This window comes from Dama dama, chromosome 21, assembly GCF_033118175.1.
Source record: "Dama dama isolate Ldn47 chromosome 21, ASM3311817v1, whole genome shotgun sequence".
NCBI lineage: Eukaryota > Metazoa > Chordata > Mammalia > Artiodactyla > Cervidae > Dama > Dama dama.
In genome coordinates, this window is record NC_083701.1 from 71,460,711 (window position 1) to 71,476,542 (window position 15,832).

At 38.6% G+C, this 15,832-nt stretch overlaps 1 non-coding gene across 1 annotated transcript; it reads left to right on the plus strand.

The window, feature by feature from the left end:
- Positions 1-887: 887 nt before the first annotated feature.
- TRNAC-ACA (transfer RNA cysteine (anticodon ACA)) lies at positions 888-959 on the plus strand. Its single transcript has one exon. It is a non-coding gene; the product is annotated as a tRNA-Cys (tRNA).
- Positions 960-15,832: the final 14,873 nt, after the last annotated feature.

The window sequence follows — 15,832 nt, forward strand, 5'->3', positions numbered from 1 at the left end:
AAGTTCTTGGTTCACATACTGTTGAAGCCTAGCTTGAAGAATTTTGAGCATTACTTTACTAGCATGTAAAATGAGTGCAATTGTGCAATACTTTAAACATTCTTTGGTATTGCTTTTTTTTGACATTGGAATGAAAACTGACCTTTACCAGTCCTGTGGCCACTGCTGAGTTTTCCACATTTGCTAATATATTGACTGCAGCACTTTAACAGCATCATTTTTCAGGATTTGAAATAGGTCAGTTGGAATTCCATCACCTGCATTAGCTTTGTTCATAGTGATGCTTCCTAAGACCCACTTGACTTCTCACTGCAGGATGTCTGGCTCTAGGTGAGTGATCACACCATTGTAGTTATCTGAGTCATTAGAATCTTTTTTGTATAATTCTTCTCTGTATTCTTGCCACCTCTGCTTAATATCTTCTGCTTTCGTTCAGTCCATACCACTTCTGTCCTTTATTGTGCCTATCTTTGCATGAAACGTTCCCTTGATATCTCTAATTTTCTTGAAAAGATCTCTAGTCTTTCCCATTCTATTGTCTAGGTGTATTTCCTGGTGGCTCAGACAGTAAAGAATCTGCATGCCTGCAGTGCAGGAGAACTGGGTTCAATCCCTGGGTTGGGTAGATCTCCTGGAGGAGGGTGTGGCAATCCACTTCAGTAGTCTTGCTTGGAGAACCCACAAGGACAGAGGAGCCTGGCGGGCTACAGTTCATGGGGTCGCAGAGTCAAACATGTCTGAGGGATTAATCACAGCATATACTAGAATCCTCATAGTAATGCTGTTTATAATAGCTTCAAACTGGAAATTACCCAAGTATCCACAAACAGTAAAATGGGTGAATAATTTGTAGTACATTTACACAACGGAATATGAAACCCCAGACTTCCCTGGTGGCTCAGTCGGTAAAGTGTCTGCCTACAATGCGGGAGACCCGGGTTCAATCCCTGGGTGGGGAAGATCCTCTGGAGAAGGAAATGGCAACCCTCTCCAGTACTTTTGCCTGGAAAATCCCATGGAAGGAGCCTGGTAGGCTATAGTCTATGGGGTTGCAAAGAGTCGGACATGACTGAGCGACTTTATTTCACTTCACTTCATATGAAACAGCAATGATATTGAACAATGTACAATATAGATGAATCACACAAATATCAGATGAAAAGACTGGACACAGAAGAGTATACATTTTATAAGTCAATTTCTGTTAAGTACAAAAATAAGCAAAATAGCCTATGCTTTTAGAAATCAGGATAATAGCTACTCTTGTAGGGTGGTCATAGTGACTAGAAGGGACATGATGAGGCTTTTGGGGTTATAGAAATATTTGTTTCTTGATCTAGGACCTAGACTCTTGGTGCCAGTTACATGGGTATGTTCAGTTATGAAAATTCTTTGAGGTTATACAGTGTGCACACATATATATTATACTTCAATAAAAAGTTAGTAGACTTAAATACAAAATGAATAATATACATGGACATATATATATATATATATATATATATATAATGTCTCTTGTGTGTGCATATCTGACTCTTTGTGACCCCATGGACTGCAGCACACCAGGCTTCTCTGTCCTTCACTATCTCCTAGAGTTTGCTCAAATTCATGTCCATTGAGTTGGTGATGCTGTCTAACCATCTCATCCTCTGCCGTTCCCTTCTGCTTTTGCCTTCAGTCTTTCTCAGTGACAGGGTCATTTCAAATGAGTGCTAGTGGTATGTATATTGTTTAATTAATGGCCATAAAGAATGGCTAAAGGCAGAAAATCTAAAGAATACTGATGCTAAACTATATCAACTAAATGAGAAACAAAAAAATGAGATATTTATGCAAATTAGGCTAAATGTATTAGGCTTCAACATATGTATACATTGAATTCATCTATTCAGAATTCTGTCAAATCATATTAATACACATTTTCCCATTTATTGAGAATAAAAGTTATGTATGCTGTATGTGCTATTTTAGGGATATAGTTGCTCGAAGTGGTATGCTTGAAATCTCTCATAGTCTCTTAAATTAGAAACAAGAGAGAAAAGTTAAGAAATAAACCACTTATTAAAAATACAAATACAAGATTTAAAAACATTTCATACTCTAATTTTTTTCTATTGTTTGGTCTAAAAGCATCTGGCAACCATTGAGGGAAACTGGATGAAGGATATGAGGGACCTCTCTGTATTATCTTTGCAACTTCCTGTAAGTCTATTATCAGCTCCAAATAGAAGATGTTAAAAAGTTGAACTTGGATGTATCAGTTTCCTGGGACTACCATAGCAAAGAACCACGAGAATTATAAGAAAGGTATGTAAATGTGATGGGCTTCCCTGGTGGCTCAGCGGTAAAGAATCCGCCTGCAATGCAGGAGACCCTGGTTCAATCCCCGGGTCAGGAAGATCCCCTGGAGAAGGGCATGGCAACCCACTCCAGTATCCTTGCCTGGAGAATCCCATGAACAGAGGAGCCTGGTGGGCTACAGTCCATGTGGTCGCAAAGAGTTGGACACGACTAAGTGACTGAGCACGCACACGTGTAAATGAGAGGTAAGCTTTCTTGATTCTTCAGATCTCTAATCCAACTCCCTAAGGCAACAGGTAAATTTAACGAATATTATATGCCGTAATGTAGGTGCTACAAGGATAACCAAAGACGTGTGATCCCTATCCTTAAAATGCTTTTAGTATTCTAAGGGAGATAGAACCCGAGCATACAGTTACAGTAGCGAGTGATACATGTTCTGATAGGGAAGTCCAGCACGTGATAGTGAGGTCCAGAGCACACTCGGATACTAGGCGAAAGAAACCTGGATGGTAATTTAATGAAGAGAGGTGAGGCAACTACCCAAAGTCAACAGAGTTTTTAAATTACAGAGACATGATTCCTGCACAAATCTATTTGAATTAAAGCTCACATTCTTTCTGGGAACTGCTGGAGTATTCCATTTTCAGTTTCACATTATATGATGTCCCAGGAGAGGAATTTAGTAGCAAGAGGGAATTTCCCAGCTACAAAAAGATAATGATAGACCAAAACTAGCTATTAATGGACACTTCATGGGAAATTCCATTTGCTTTTGATGTTTTACTTGGCAGGTTTCCAAGAGTGGAAAGCTATATCACTAGTAACTTCGTCTGCATTTAAAATTTTTAGTCTCTGAATTTAGCAGGATATTTTATTTTCCAAAATGACTTCAGAGCTCAAAATCATTTTCTCTGTCACTCCTTGTATGCAAAATATACTAAGGTATATTTTTTAGACAATGCGCACACACACACTTTTTTTTTTTTTTTTTTGCTTTAGGCAGTGACTGTATGAAAGAGATTGTAAATTTAGTACCCCTTTTAGCATCCTTTTTTTGGGCAGACACAGACAAAACTGTGGAAGAAGGCAGAACCTTTCTTATTGTAGTAGCCAATATAGTCTAGGTCATAACAGCACAGGCTGGTGTAATTGTCTGGACTCAGAAACTATGACTGAAACAGGGATCCAGCGGCAGCAGCTGAACAGATTACCAGAGAGAACTCTAAGGTTTATTGGGAACTAAGGAACACGCAGGAAGTTTTTTAATTTTCCCAGTTGTAAAAAGGAATAGAAATGTCTGCCCTGCCAGGGAAACCCTGTTGTACAACTCCAGGGGACACTATTCCTGCTGGGGAGGTGCCAGCGTGCAATACAGTGTAAATGGGCCCCCTAGTGTTACACAATGTGGAGGCCCTCTAGCTTACCCATCTCCCAGAATTGTTCTGAGAGCCTCAGGTTATACAATGAACATAAAAGAACTCTAAAGCATAAACTGGTCAATCTATGTAAATAGTATAATAGTACTTTACAAGTTTTGCCCTTAAAGCAAAACATTCTTACCTAGTCTGAGAAAGAGAAAAGCAGCCGCTATTAGCTGGGAGCTGGCCTGGCGTTCTCAGTGAATCTGCGGCATTCTCCTGTTCAATCTAAGTAACTTTCATAGAACAGCAACCTCAGACAAGACTCCTTTGCCACTGGAGAGCAAGAAAAATAAGACCACTTCATGATCATGTTTGAACTGACAGAGGTAAAAGCATTGTTCAAACCACAAAAATGAACAAACATCCCCCTTGCTTGGCTAATAGTGAGTACCTACTGCTTCTTTAACAATTTTAGCTTTAACTTGATCTTATTATTCTCATTGTCTAGATACAAATTTAGATATCCAATCAGAGAATCACTCATCTTCCAGACAGTATCCAGAGCAGGGAAGATACCTGTTTTTCTTGAATGCTCCTCAAAATCACCTACAATAAGCCCAAATCCTATAGCAAATTATTTTTAATATCCTCTTACTGAAATATCCTGTGATTCCTAGTGTTACAGAACTCCTGCTTGCAATGAGTTCATAGAACTGCAGATGTGTTGCTGATGGTCTTTGACTAGAGGACATTGACAGGTTCATGGAGCAGTTATTGCCCAGCCTGGAGCCCTCACTTTCTGCATCTCAGCTCTTCTAACTTCTGTAGGGACACGTCTATGGTCTATTTCACAACACAGAACTCCTGAGGAAGAGATTCTGGCTGGCCATAATCTCATCCTTCAAGCCCTTTGTGGATTATGGGGTTATGGACATGAGGTACTGAATTTCTAAAATGGCAACGACAATATAGGAACAGCAATAACAACTAACACATATAATGCTTGCTATGTGTCAGGTACACTTGTAAGCAATTTCCATAGAGTAATTCATTTAATACAACAACACTATACAATAGATGCTATTATCATTCTCACTTTGCAGATGTAGAAACCAAGGCACAGAGATGTTAATTACTTGTGTAAAGCCCCACAGCTATTAAGAGGCAGAGCCAGCCAGCAACTGAACCAGAGAAATTATATTGCTATATTCTGAATCAGTTCAACTGTTCTCACAAACAGAGTCCTGAGAGATGGAGCATGAATGATTTGGCCCCATTCAACACAATTTGAGGGTTTCCCTGGTGACTCAGAGCGTAAAGAACCTGCCTGTGATGCAGATTCCTGGGTTCAATCTCTGGGTTGGGAAGATCTCCTGGGATAGAAAATGGTCTGGAGAATTTGTATATTTAATGTATTTGCATGGAGAATTCCATGGATATGAAGCCTGGTAGGCTACAGCCCAGGGGGCTGCAAAGATTCAGACATGACCAATTGACTAACACTTCCAGCACACTTTTATATGAAGAGTTATGTTATATGTGAGCAAGGATATCTTTTAAAGAAGTTTGGTCTAGTAATCTTAAAGTGTTGATATGTCTCTTTGATAATGGTATCTGTTAAGAATAATTTAAACTTTATGGAACCAATCCTATTGGCTATAATTTTCTTTATCTTTTATGTATTAACATTTTAATTCAGCGTTTATTGACTGTCTATGGTGTGAATGGCTCTTTGGTACATAGAATGGGACACACAGGACAAGTAAAGTCTACATTGCTATCTACAAAAGTTATGACTAAAGTCTTTATATACATAATTTTTATCCTTAGAAATCTTCCTTATTGTAATAGCAAGTTGGAATTGGGATATGACCAGATCAAGGCAAATGCTGTAAAAAGTCTCTCTTTAGGAATTTGAACCCTAGCATGCATGTGTGTGTGTGTGCGCGCTCAGTCATCTCCAGCTCTTTGCAACCCCATGGAATGTAGCCCACCAGGCTCCTCTGTTCATGGGTTATCCAGTAACAAGAATACTGGGGAGGGTTGCCATTTCCTCCTCTAGGGGATCTTCACGACTCAGGGATCAAACCAGTGTCTCTTGCAGCTCCTGCATTGAGATGATGGATTCTTTACCACTGAGCCACCTGGGAAGCCCATGGGATATAATTGGCATTAACTTATCTGATTCTAGCAGAGATATATGCGGCTTTGATATCTAGTGGAGTGAAATGTCTCTTTCTTCATTAACCAATGTGTATGACCTCTTTCGTATTTTGTAATCTCAGTGAGTCTCATTTCTTTCATGTATTAAAGAGTGAAAACAATATTTTTCTTAAGTGTTTTAAGAGAATTAAATAGGATAGGGTTCACAAGATTATACCCAATAAATATTACTTTTCTTTCAAAAATTACTTTATTTCAAAAACAAAGAGTTTGAGTCTTGCCAATTTTAGTTTGGGCTTCCCACGTGGCTCTGTGGTAAGGAATCCGCCTGCCAATGCAGGAGACGTGGGGTTGACTTTAGGTCAGGAATATCCCCTGGAGAAGGAAATGGCAACCCACTGCAATATTCTTGTCTGGGAAATCCCATGAAGAGATGGCTTGGTGGGCTACAGTCCGCAGAGTTGCGAAAGAGTCAGAGATGACTTAGCAACTAAAACAGCAACAGCAATTTTAGTTTAAGTGAGAATTATCAACTTTATAAAATGATTGTCAAGGTTGGCTTATGAGTTACTGAAAAATGGCTTAACTGTATAGCCATGCTCTTGTTTCAAATGTGATCTCTGTGAAAATATGGGCTATGTCTGTTTTGTTCAACATTACTTAGGACAATGAATGAAAGTCATAATAATTTACCTATTGTCACTTTAGGATGTGGAAGGATGTTATGGCCAGTAGAAGACTGCAGTTCTTGGGTGAAAAGCATGCAGAATTATCTGATGTTCTCATTGCAAGTTTTTGTTTTTTCAGAGTTACAAGATCATGTTTAAAAATCATTAGAGTTCACAGAGGTAAAGTTATGATAAAAGTACCAGACTTTTAAAAATCTTTGCAGCCAATATTCTGATGACTCTCTGAATCTAAACCATATCTCTAAACTCTTAGACTGTATCCAGCATTTTCTTTCAGCTATTTAGAAGTTTAAAATATTACTAAATAAACCACATATAATGGAATCTGTTGGATGGAAGATGTTTTATTTCAAGCACAGTTACAAATATTCACTTAAGTTTGTTTAATTTTTAAGTTTATTTAGTAGATTTAGTGAAAGCCGTCATCTGATTGAATGAGTAAATCAATCTCCTTTAAAAACTTACTATGAAATAAATGGTAGAATTATTAAAATCAAATACTAACTCCTCACACATAAAAATGTTTTATGTTCTACCAAATATAATATCATAAGACAAGCTTGTGTTGTAATATTTTCCCTTTTGAGATTTGATGGCAGTAATAAATAATATGAAGGCAGGAAGATTCCAAAGAGAAAGGGAAGAAAAAGGGATATCAGCTACTATGTTACCAAACTCAAAGTCAGGCAAAATACTCCTTTTCTCCTAGAAGGAGGACAGGCCTGATGAGGGAGGGGGCATGGATGGTGCAGCCATTGGCGGGGAATATTATTCCAATGAAAGAATTCCTCCTGGAAGAGAATATCTGGAATGAGTGGATGGTGGTAAGTGTTCTCCCCAACAATTTCCATTTTAAAGATGGGAAAACTGAGTCTAAGAGTAGACTGACTAACTTCAAGTATTAAAAGTAACAAGTGATAGAACTGGGAGTAAACGTGATGGTTTATTTCAGGTTTATTACATCAGGGGACCCTTTTTAATGAGGTCTATCATACAGTATCCTAGAGTCACAATATAACTAGGACTTATATATATAAAAGTCAAAGCCAAACATCATAAATTTGCAGCCTTCTTTACATTTGCTTTGTGATGAGGTAATGAACATTGCTTCCCTTGTGGCTCAACAGGTAGCTTATTAGAATAAAAGCATTGCATATATTTGGTGAGTACTCAAACTGTGCAGAACACTGAATTAAATGCCTGAAATACTTCAGTCATTAAGAAGTTATCATTGGAGACATAGCAGAGTGTACATACGATTTTACACACAAATACTTAATGGAAATACTGTAAAAAGATACAGTTATATCCATGCTAAAGTATGGCAGTTACCAGAGAGTTAGTGAATGAGGAATTGAATCACTATTATTTTGCAGAGTGTGAATGACCAGGAAAAATTTATGGAAAAGGATGATCTGAAAGCCAGTTCAAAGGAAAGAATCACTTTAGTTATTTTCAGAGACTTTTTGGTACATTTTGTAGAGGCCTACAATAGCCAGGAATGAGAATCACGTCTTTCAGGACAACTGGTGGGTCTGCATGCTGCAAAAGAGCAATTGAGTGGTGAATGAAGTCTGGACCTGCCTAACTACACTCTGGGCAATAAAGCGTTTTAAGAGTTGGGTTCCACATTTTAGTACCTGCAGTGCTTATCCTTACTGAAACTAGCTTTCCTCACTCATAATAGAAGTACTCTGTGAACTGCGACATATTAATTAATGTTAGTTTTGAAGGATAGCTCTCTTCTAAGGTCTTCTTTATTCTAGGTTAGTGTCATTTGAGGGTGAATGGTGGACAAGGCACATAGAGAAAAACACAAGGTATTTCCTGCCTTCCAGGAGTTTTAAGAGAAGAGAGAACACTTTTTAGAGGCTTAGCATTGATTCCACCCTTGGGTGGTTTCCTGCTAACATGGTTTCTAAAATTACTCATCTGTGTGGAGCACAATAAATATTTCTCCACTGACTAACATAAGACAGGCAGATCAAGTAATTAAATGTAACACTTAAATTCACCCAATGTAGCATGTTATCTTACACATGGAAGTTGGCAAGATGTTCAAAGAGTAACCAAATTGGCTTTTAGGATCTAGCTGTGCTAGTCAGATTTGATTTATTATCTCTCCTCTGCCTGCTTGTAACTTGTGTTTATTTATGTAATCTTCATGTATACTTCTAAATTGTTTACAAGAGCTAGACATTATGGTTTTAATAAAGTCACAATATGATTAAGGAGTTGTTTTCTTTTTTTAAAAAATTATTTATTTTACTTGAAGGATAATTACTTCACAATATTGTGATGGTTTTTGCCATACATCAGTATGAGTCAGTCACAGGCACACATGTGTCCCCCCATCCTGAGGCCCCCTTCCTACCTCCCTCCCCACCCCATCCCTCCAGCTTGTTGCAGAGCACCGGCTTTGGGTGCCCTGCGTCATACATCAAACTTTCACTGGTCATCTATTTTACATATGGTAATGCATAAGTTTCAATGCTACTCTCTCAAATCGTCCCACCCTCTCCTTCTCCCCACGGGTCCAAAAATCTGTTCTTTATGTCTGTGTCTCCTTTGCTGCCCTGCATGTAGGATTGTCTGGACCATCTTTTCAGATTCCGTATGTATGTGTTAATATACGGTATTTGTCTTTCTCTTTCTGACTTACTTCACCATGTATAATAAGCTCTGGGTTCATCCACCTCATTAGAATTGACTCAAATGTGTCCCTTTCTATAGCTGAGTAACATTCCATTGTATGTATGTACCACAACTTCTTTATCCATTCATCTGCTGATAGCTTTTGCGCAGTGAAGGAGACTATAAGCAAAGTGAAAAGACAGCCCTCAGAAAAGGAGAAAATAATAGCAAATGAAACAACTGACAAAGAATTAATCTCCAAAATATACAAGTAGCTCATGTAGCTCAATACCAGAAAAACAAACAACCCAGTCAAAAAGTGGGCAGAAGACCTAAACGGACATTTCTTCAAAGAAGACAGTCAGATGGCCAATAAACACATGAAAAGATGTTCAACATCATTCATTAAATAGAGAAATGAAAATCAGAACCACAGTGAGGTGTCACCTTGCACCAATCAGAATGGCCATCATAAAATATCTACAAATACAAATGCTGGAGAGGATGTGGAGAAAAGGGAACACTCTTGCACTGTAGTGGGAATATAAATTTATACAGCCACTATGGAGAACCGTATGGAGGTTTCTTTAAAAACCAGGAATAAAACTGCCATATGACCCATCAATCCCCACGACTTGTCATATACCCTGAGAAAATCATGGTTCAAAAAGACACATGTACCGCAATGTTCATTGCAGGACTGTTTATAATAGCCAGGACATGGAAGCAAACCTAGATGCCCATTAACAGATAAACTGATAAAGAGGTTGTGGTACATATATACAATGGACTATTACCCCGCCATAAAAGGAACAAACTTGAGTCGTTTGTAATGAGGTGTAGGAGCCTAGAATTTGTTATACAGAGTGAAGAAAGTCAAAAAGAGAAAAACAAATATCGTATACTAGCAGATATACACGGAATATAGGAAAACGGTATTGATGAACCTATTTGCAGAGGCGGAATGGTGACCCAGACCTTGAGAACAGACTTGTGGGCACAGAGGGGAAGGACAGCATGGGAAGAATTGGGAAAGTAGCATTAACACACACGCACTCACGCCTGACTCTTGGTGACCCCAGGTACTGTAGCCTGCCTGGCTCCTCTCCCCAGGCGAGAACGCTGGAGTGAGCTGCCATTTCTTACCCAGGGGATCTTCCTGATTCAGGGGTCGAATTAACATCTCTTGTGTCTCCTGCGTTGGCAGGCAGATTCCTTCCCACTGGGCCCCCAGTGGTGGTTGTTTAGTTGCTAAGGTGTCCTAAGCTATAGACTGTTAGAACCTTACATGGAACAACTGACTAGTTCAAAAGTAGGAAAGAAGTATGACAAGACTGTATATCGTCACCCTGCTTATTTAACTTATATGCACAGTACATCATGCGAAATACACGGCCAGATGAATCATAAGCTGGAATCAAGATTGCTGGGAGAATTATCAACAACCTCAGATGTGCAGACAATACCACTCTAATGGCAGAAAGTGAAGAGGAACTAAAGAACTGTGTGATGAGTGTTAAGGAGGAGAGTGAAAAAGCTGGTTTAAATCTCAACATTAAAAAAAACTAAGAGCATGGCATCTAATCTCATCACTTCATGGCAAATAGAAGGGGAAAAAGTGGAAGCAGTGGCAGATTTTTTCTTCTTGGGTTCCAAAGTCATGGTGATTGGTGACTGCAGCCGTGAAATTAGAAGAGACTTGCTTCTTGGAAGGAAGGCTATGAAAAAAATAGACAAAGTATTAAAAAAAAAGATATCACTTGCCAACAAAGGTCCATATAGTCAAAGCTATGGTTTTTCCAGTAGTCATGTATGGATGTGAGAGTTGGACCATAAAGAAAGCTGAATGCTAAAGAATTGATGCTTTCCATTTGTAGTGCTGGAGAAGACTCTTGAGAGTCCTATGGACAGCAAGGAGATCAAACCAATCAATCCTAAAGGAAATCAACCCTGAATACTCATTGAAAGGAATGATGCTAGAGCTGAAGCTCTAATACTTTGACCACCTGATGCAAAGAGTCGACTCATTGGAAAAAGACTCTGATGCTGGGAAAGATTGAGGGCAGGAGGAGAAGAGGGTGGCAGAAGATGATATGTTTGGGTAGCATCTCCAATTCAGTGGACATGAACTTGGCAGACTCTGGGAGATGGTGAAGGACAGGGAGGCCTGGCATACTGCTGTCCACGGGTTCACAAGGAGTTAGACATGTCTCTCTGTCCATGGGATATATATATATATATCTGTATATATATATATATATATATATATATATATAGTTATGATTGATTTGCTTTGTTCTACAGCAGAAATCAACACAGTATTGTAAACCTATTATCCTCTGATTAAAATAAAAAATCAAGAAGTAAGTTTCAGGGCACTGTTTGGAGTGAGCATCCCTCAGTGTTGTGTTCTGCATTTCTGTGATGAATAACATTTTACCAGATGGTTCTCAACCCTTCTGGAAACCTCTTTTTTTTCTTGTCTGTATAGATGGCAGTGTCCTTTCAAAGGTTAATATTATCCAATTCTAAATCATTTATTCTTTGTTGATTCAGGAATTGTATATCTACTTTATTAGCCTGGAGTTTGCTGGGTGTGAAGGAGATGCTGCTTGCTGTTCAGTCACTAAGCAGTGTCTGACTCTTTGCACCCCCATGGACTAGAGCGTGGCAGGCTTCCCTGTTCTTCATGATCTCCTGGATTTTGTTCAAACTCATGTCCATTGAGTCAGTGATGCTATTCATCCATTTCATCCTCTGAAGTCCCCTTCTTCTGCCTTCAATTTTTCCCAGCATCAGGGTCTTTTCCAATGAATTTTCTCTTTGCACCAGGTGGCCAAAGTATTGGAGTTTTAGCTCCAGTGAATATTTAGGGTAGATTTCCTTTAGGATTGCCTGGTTCAATCTCATTGCAGTCCAAGAGACTCTCAAGAGTTTTCTCCAGCACCACAATTTGAAAACCTCAATTCTTCGACACTAAGCCTTCTTGATGTTCTAACTCTCATATCCTCACATGACTATCGGAAAAACCACAGCTTTGACTATCCATACCTTTGTTGACAAAGTGATATCTTTTCTTTTTAATATGCTGTCTAGGTTCGTCATAGCTTTTTTTCCCAAGAAGCAAGCATCTTTTAATATTATCGCTGCAGTCACCATTCACAGTGATTTTGGAGCTCAAGAAAATAAAATCTGTCACTGTTTCCACTTTTTCCCCTACTATGTGCCATGAAGTGATGGGATCAGATGCCATGATCTTATCTTTCTTAATGCTGAGCTTTAAGCCAGCTTTTTCACTCTTCTCGTTCACCCTCATCAAGAGGCTCTTTAGTTCCTCTTCCCTTTCTGCCATTAGAGTGGTGTCATCTGCATATCAGGTTGTTATTTCTCCCAACAGTCTTGATCCGAGCTTGTGCTTCATCCAGCCGGCATTTCTCATGATGTGCTCTGCATATAAGTTAAATAAGCAGGGTGACAATATACAGCCTTGACATACTCCTTTCCCAGTTCTGAACCAGTCCATTGCTCCATGTCCAGGACTGTAGCTTCTTGACTGGCATACACGTTTCTCAGGAGACAAGTGGTCTGGTATTCCCATCTCTTTAAGAATTTTCCAGAGTTTGTTGTGGTCCACACAGTCAAAGGCTTTAGCATAGTCAATGAAGCAGAAATATATATATATATATATATATATATATATATTTCCCTTGCTTTCTCCATTGTCCAATGAATGTTGGCCATTTGATCTCTGGTTCCTCTTTCTTTCCTAAATCCAGCGTATACATCTGGAAGTTCTTGGTTCATATGCTACTGAAACCTAGCTCGAAGGATTCTAAGCATTACCTTGCTAGCATGTGAAATTGCTCAACTGTATGTTAGTTTGAACATTCTTGGACATTGCCCTTCTTTGGGATTGGAATGAAAACTGGCCTTTTCCAGTCTTGTGACCACTGCTGATTTTTCTTAATTTCCTGATATTGAGTGTAGCACTTTAACAGCACCATCTTTAGGATTTGAAATAGCTCAGTTGGAATTCATCACCTCCACTACAAACAAATCGTAGTAATGCTTCCTAAGGCCCACTTAACTTCACACTCCAAGATGTCTGGCTCTCGTTGTGTGACTATACCATCATGGTTATCCAGGTCATTGAGATCTCTTTTTGTATAGTTCTGTGTATCCTTGCCACCTCTTTTTAATATCTTCTGTTTCTGTTAGGTCCTTACCTTTTCTCCTTTATCGTGCCCATCCTTGCATAAAATGTTCACTTGACATCTCCAGTTTTCTTGAAGAGATCTCTGGTCTTTCCCATTCTATTGTTTTCCTCTATTTCTTTGTATTGTTCACTTAAGAACAATGCAATGTTTTCTTATCTCTCCTTGCTATTCTCTGGAACATTGCAGAATTCATTTGGCATATCTTTCCCTTTCTCCCCCGTCTTTCATTTCTCTTCTTTTCTCAGATACTTGTAAAGCCTCCTCAGACAACAACTTTGCCTTATTGTGGGAAAGAGGTATAATACTTATTTCACTGTGTATGTCAGGAAGCTTTAGAAAGACTCAGTTAAACCCATGGCCTAAAATATCTTCATAATCATGGGGCAATAATAATAATAATAGTAATAGCTAAAAATGTACTGAAAGTTTTATTTCACATGGAATATCTAATCTGTAGGTAGGCATTATTATTGGTATTCTCATTTTACAGATGATAAAGATGGTTAGAAGGATGAAGTAACTTGTTTAAATTCCATAGCTACAAGTGGTGGAGTCAAGCTCAAACACACTACCTTTGAGTGTGTGCTCTTAACCACTCATTATTCTACATTAACAAGTCTGCATATTAACCTTGGGTCACATTTTCCCTTTAAGTTGTCTGTAACATTTGACTCTGAATTCTCAGTATATGCAATATCACAGGAATTGCCTTTATGATATTGTAATGAACTTAGAACTCTTAGGTTATTCCTTCAGATGAATCTTAATAGTATTTTCATATTTTGGAAAACACTCTGACCCATTGGTTGACTCAATGAGGTAACAATGGAGAACAGGAAAATGCTGCGAATATTAACAGACAGCAAACTTGCATTTGAGGAGTGAATTCTTCAATATTATAGTAGTAGAATAGCTTTGCTATCTTCAGCTAAGCATACAGGTCTGAAATTAACTTCCACTAAAGAAATGAAAAGATGATAAAGACACAAGAATATTTTTCATTCATTCATCCATGAATTAACTTGTATGTGTAAGTAATAAGAAAGTATCTTTGAAGCTCCTAGATGATGGTATTTTTTAAGTTATGAGAAATTTTGAGATTAGCAAAGGCTAAAACAATCAATTCACTTATCCTTTTAAACTCATGTGATCTTAATTCACAGGCAGCTGTCAGAATAATGATAAGGTTTGCCAAAACCGGCTCATTTGAGAAGCAATGTAAAGCACTTCAGGTTTGCTGTGCCCATTCTTTTAGCTGTCATTCTCATATTGCTCACCTGCCTGGTGCCAGGTTTTGTATTAAGTTCTAGGTCTACAAGGATGTGCTTTTAACGAGGTCACAGTTTTGGGACTGAGTTAATGGAGGTGAAAGGGAAAAAAGTAAAGAAAGAGTACTTTATAGTGAAGAATGTCCTAACAGGGTTATGGACAAAACATGGTTGAAAAAGAAATCAGCTCTTTTAGGGGAAGGTACGATACCAAAAAGACCTCTTGGAGGAAGTGACATTTGGATTAGATTTTAGAGGATGAGTGAGGTTTTGACTTTAATCTGGATTCACTGGAAATCTCTCTATACTTCTTTGGCACACAGTTTTGTGAAGTCTCTCTTAAACTGTTGTTGTTAGTCTTCTCTGATGTTTCTTCTCAAATTCCTCATCAGAAAAGGCTTGTAGATAAATGAATTACATTTGCTCATATACGGACTTCCCTGGTGGCTCAGCTTGTAAAGAATTGGCCTGCAATGCGGGAAACCTGGGTTCGATCCCTGGGTTGGGAAGATCCTCTGGAGAAGGGAACGGCTACCCACTCCAGTATTTTGGCCTGGAGAATTCCATGGGCTATGTAGTCCAAGGGGTTGCAAAGGGTCAGACACGACTGAGTGACATTTCTTCTTTTTTGCTCATATATACATTTATATTTATTTTCATTTAACTTTGAACCCATGATAGGGAAATACATTCCTCTTCTCACTGGGAACTGCTCGCATAATTGCTCGATACAGTAATGCTCAACAATATTTGGTTGATTAAAGAATTACAGATACTGTGACCAGCTGCCTTTTTGATGTTAAATAGTGTAGAGGATTGATCCAGCTGGTTCCAGGACTATCTCTTCTCAAGTCATGCACGGATATTCATTTTCTCTTTCAGAGTGAGGAAGATTGTTTAAAGCTTTGTTTTTCTCTTGAGAAAGAAAACAGTACATATTTCAAGAGGATGTGTGTATCTAGCTTTGATTAATTGGGGTAAATTGATTCAAGATATACTACATTAGGCAAAGTTTCTGACATTTCAAAGATGTGTCTTTTGGTGCAGCGAATCAGCTCAGCGTCTCTGTGACAGGATGAGTGCATATGATGACAATACCATCTCAACTGTCCCTTGCCCACCTGTCTATGTATTTTTCATCTCCAGTATTTCAAACCTCACTTCTCTATCCTCTCTTATCAACTTGTGTCCCTAAC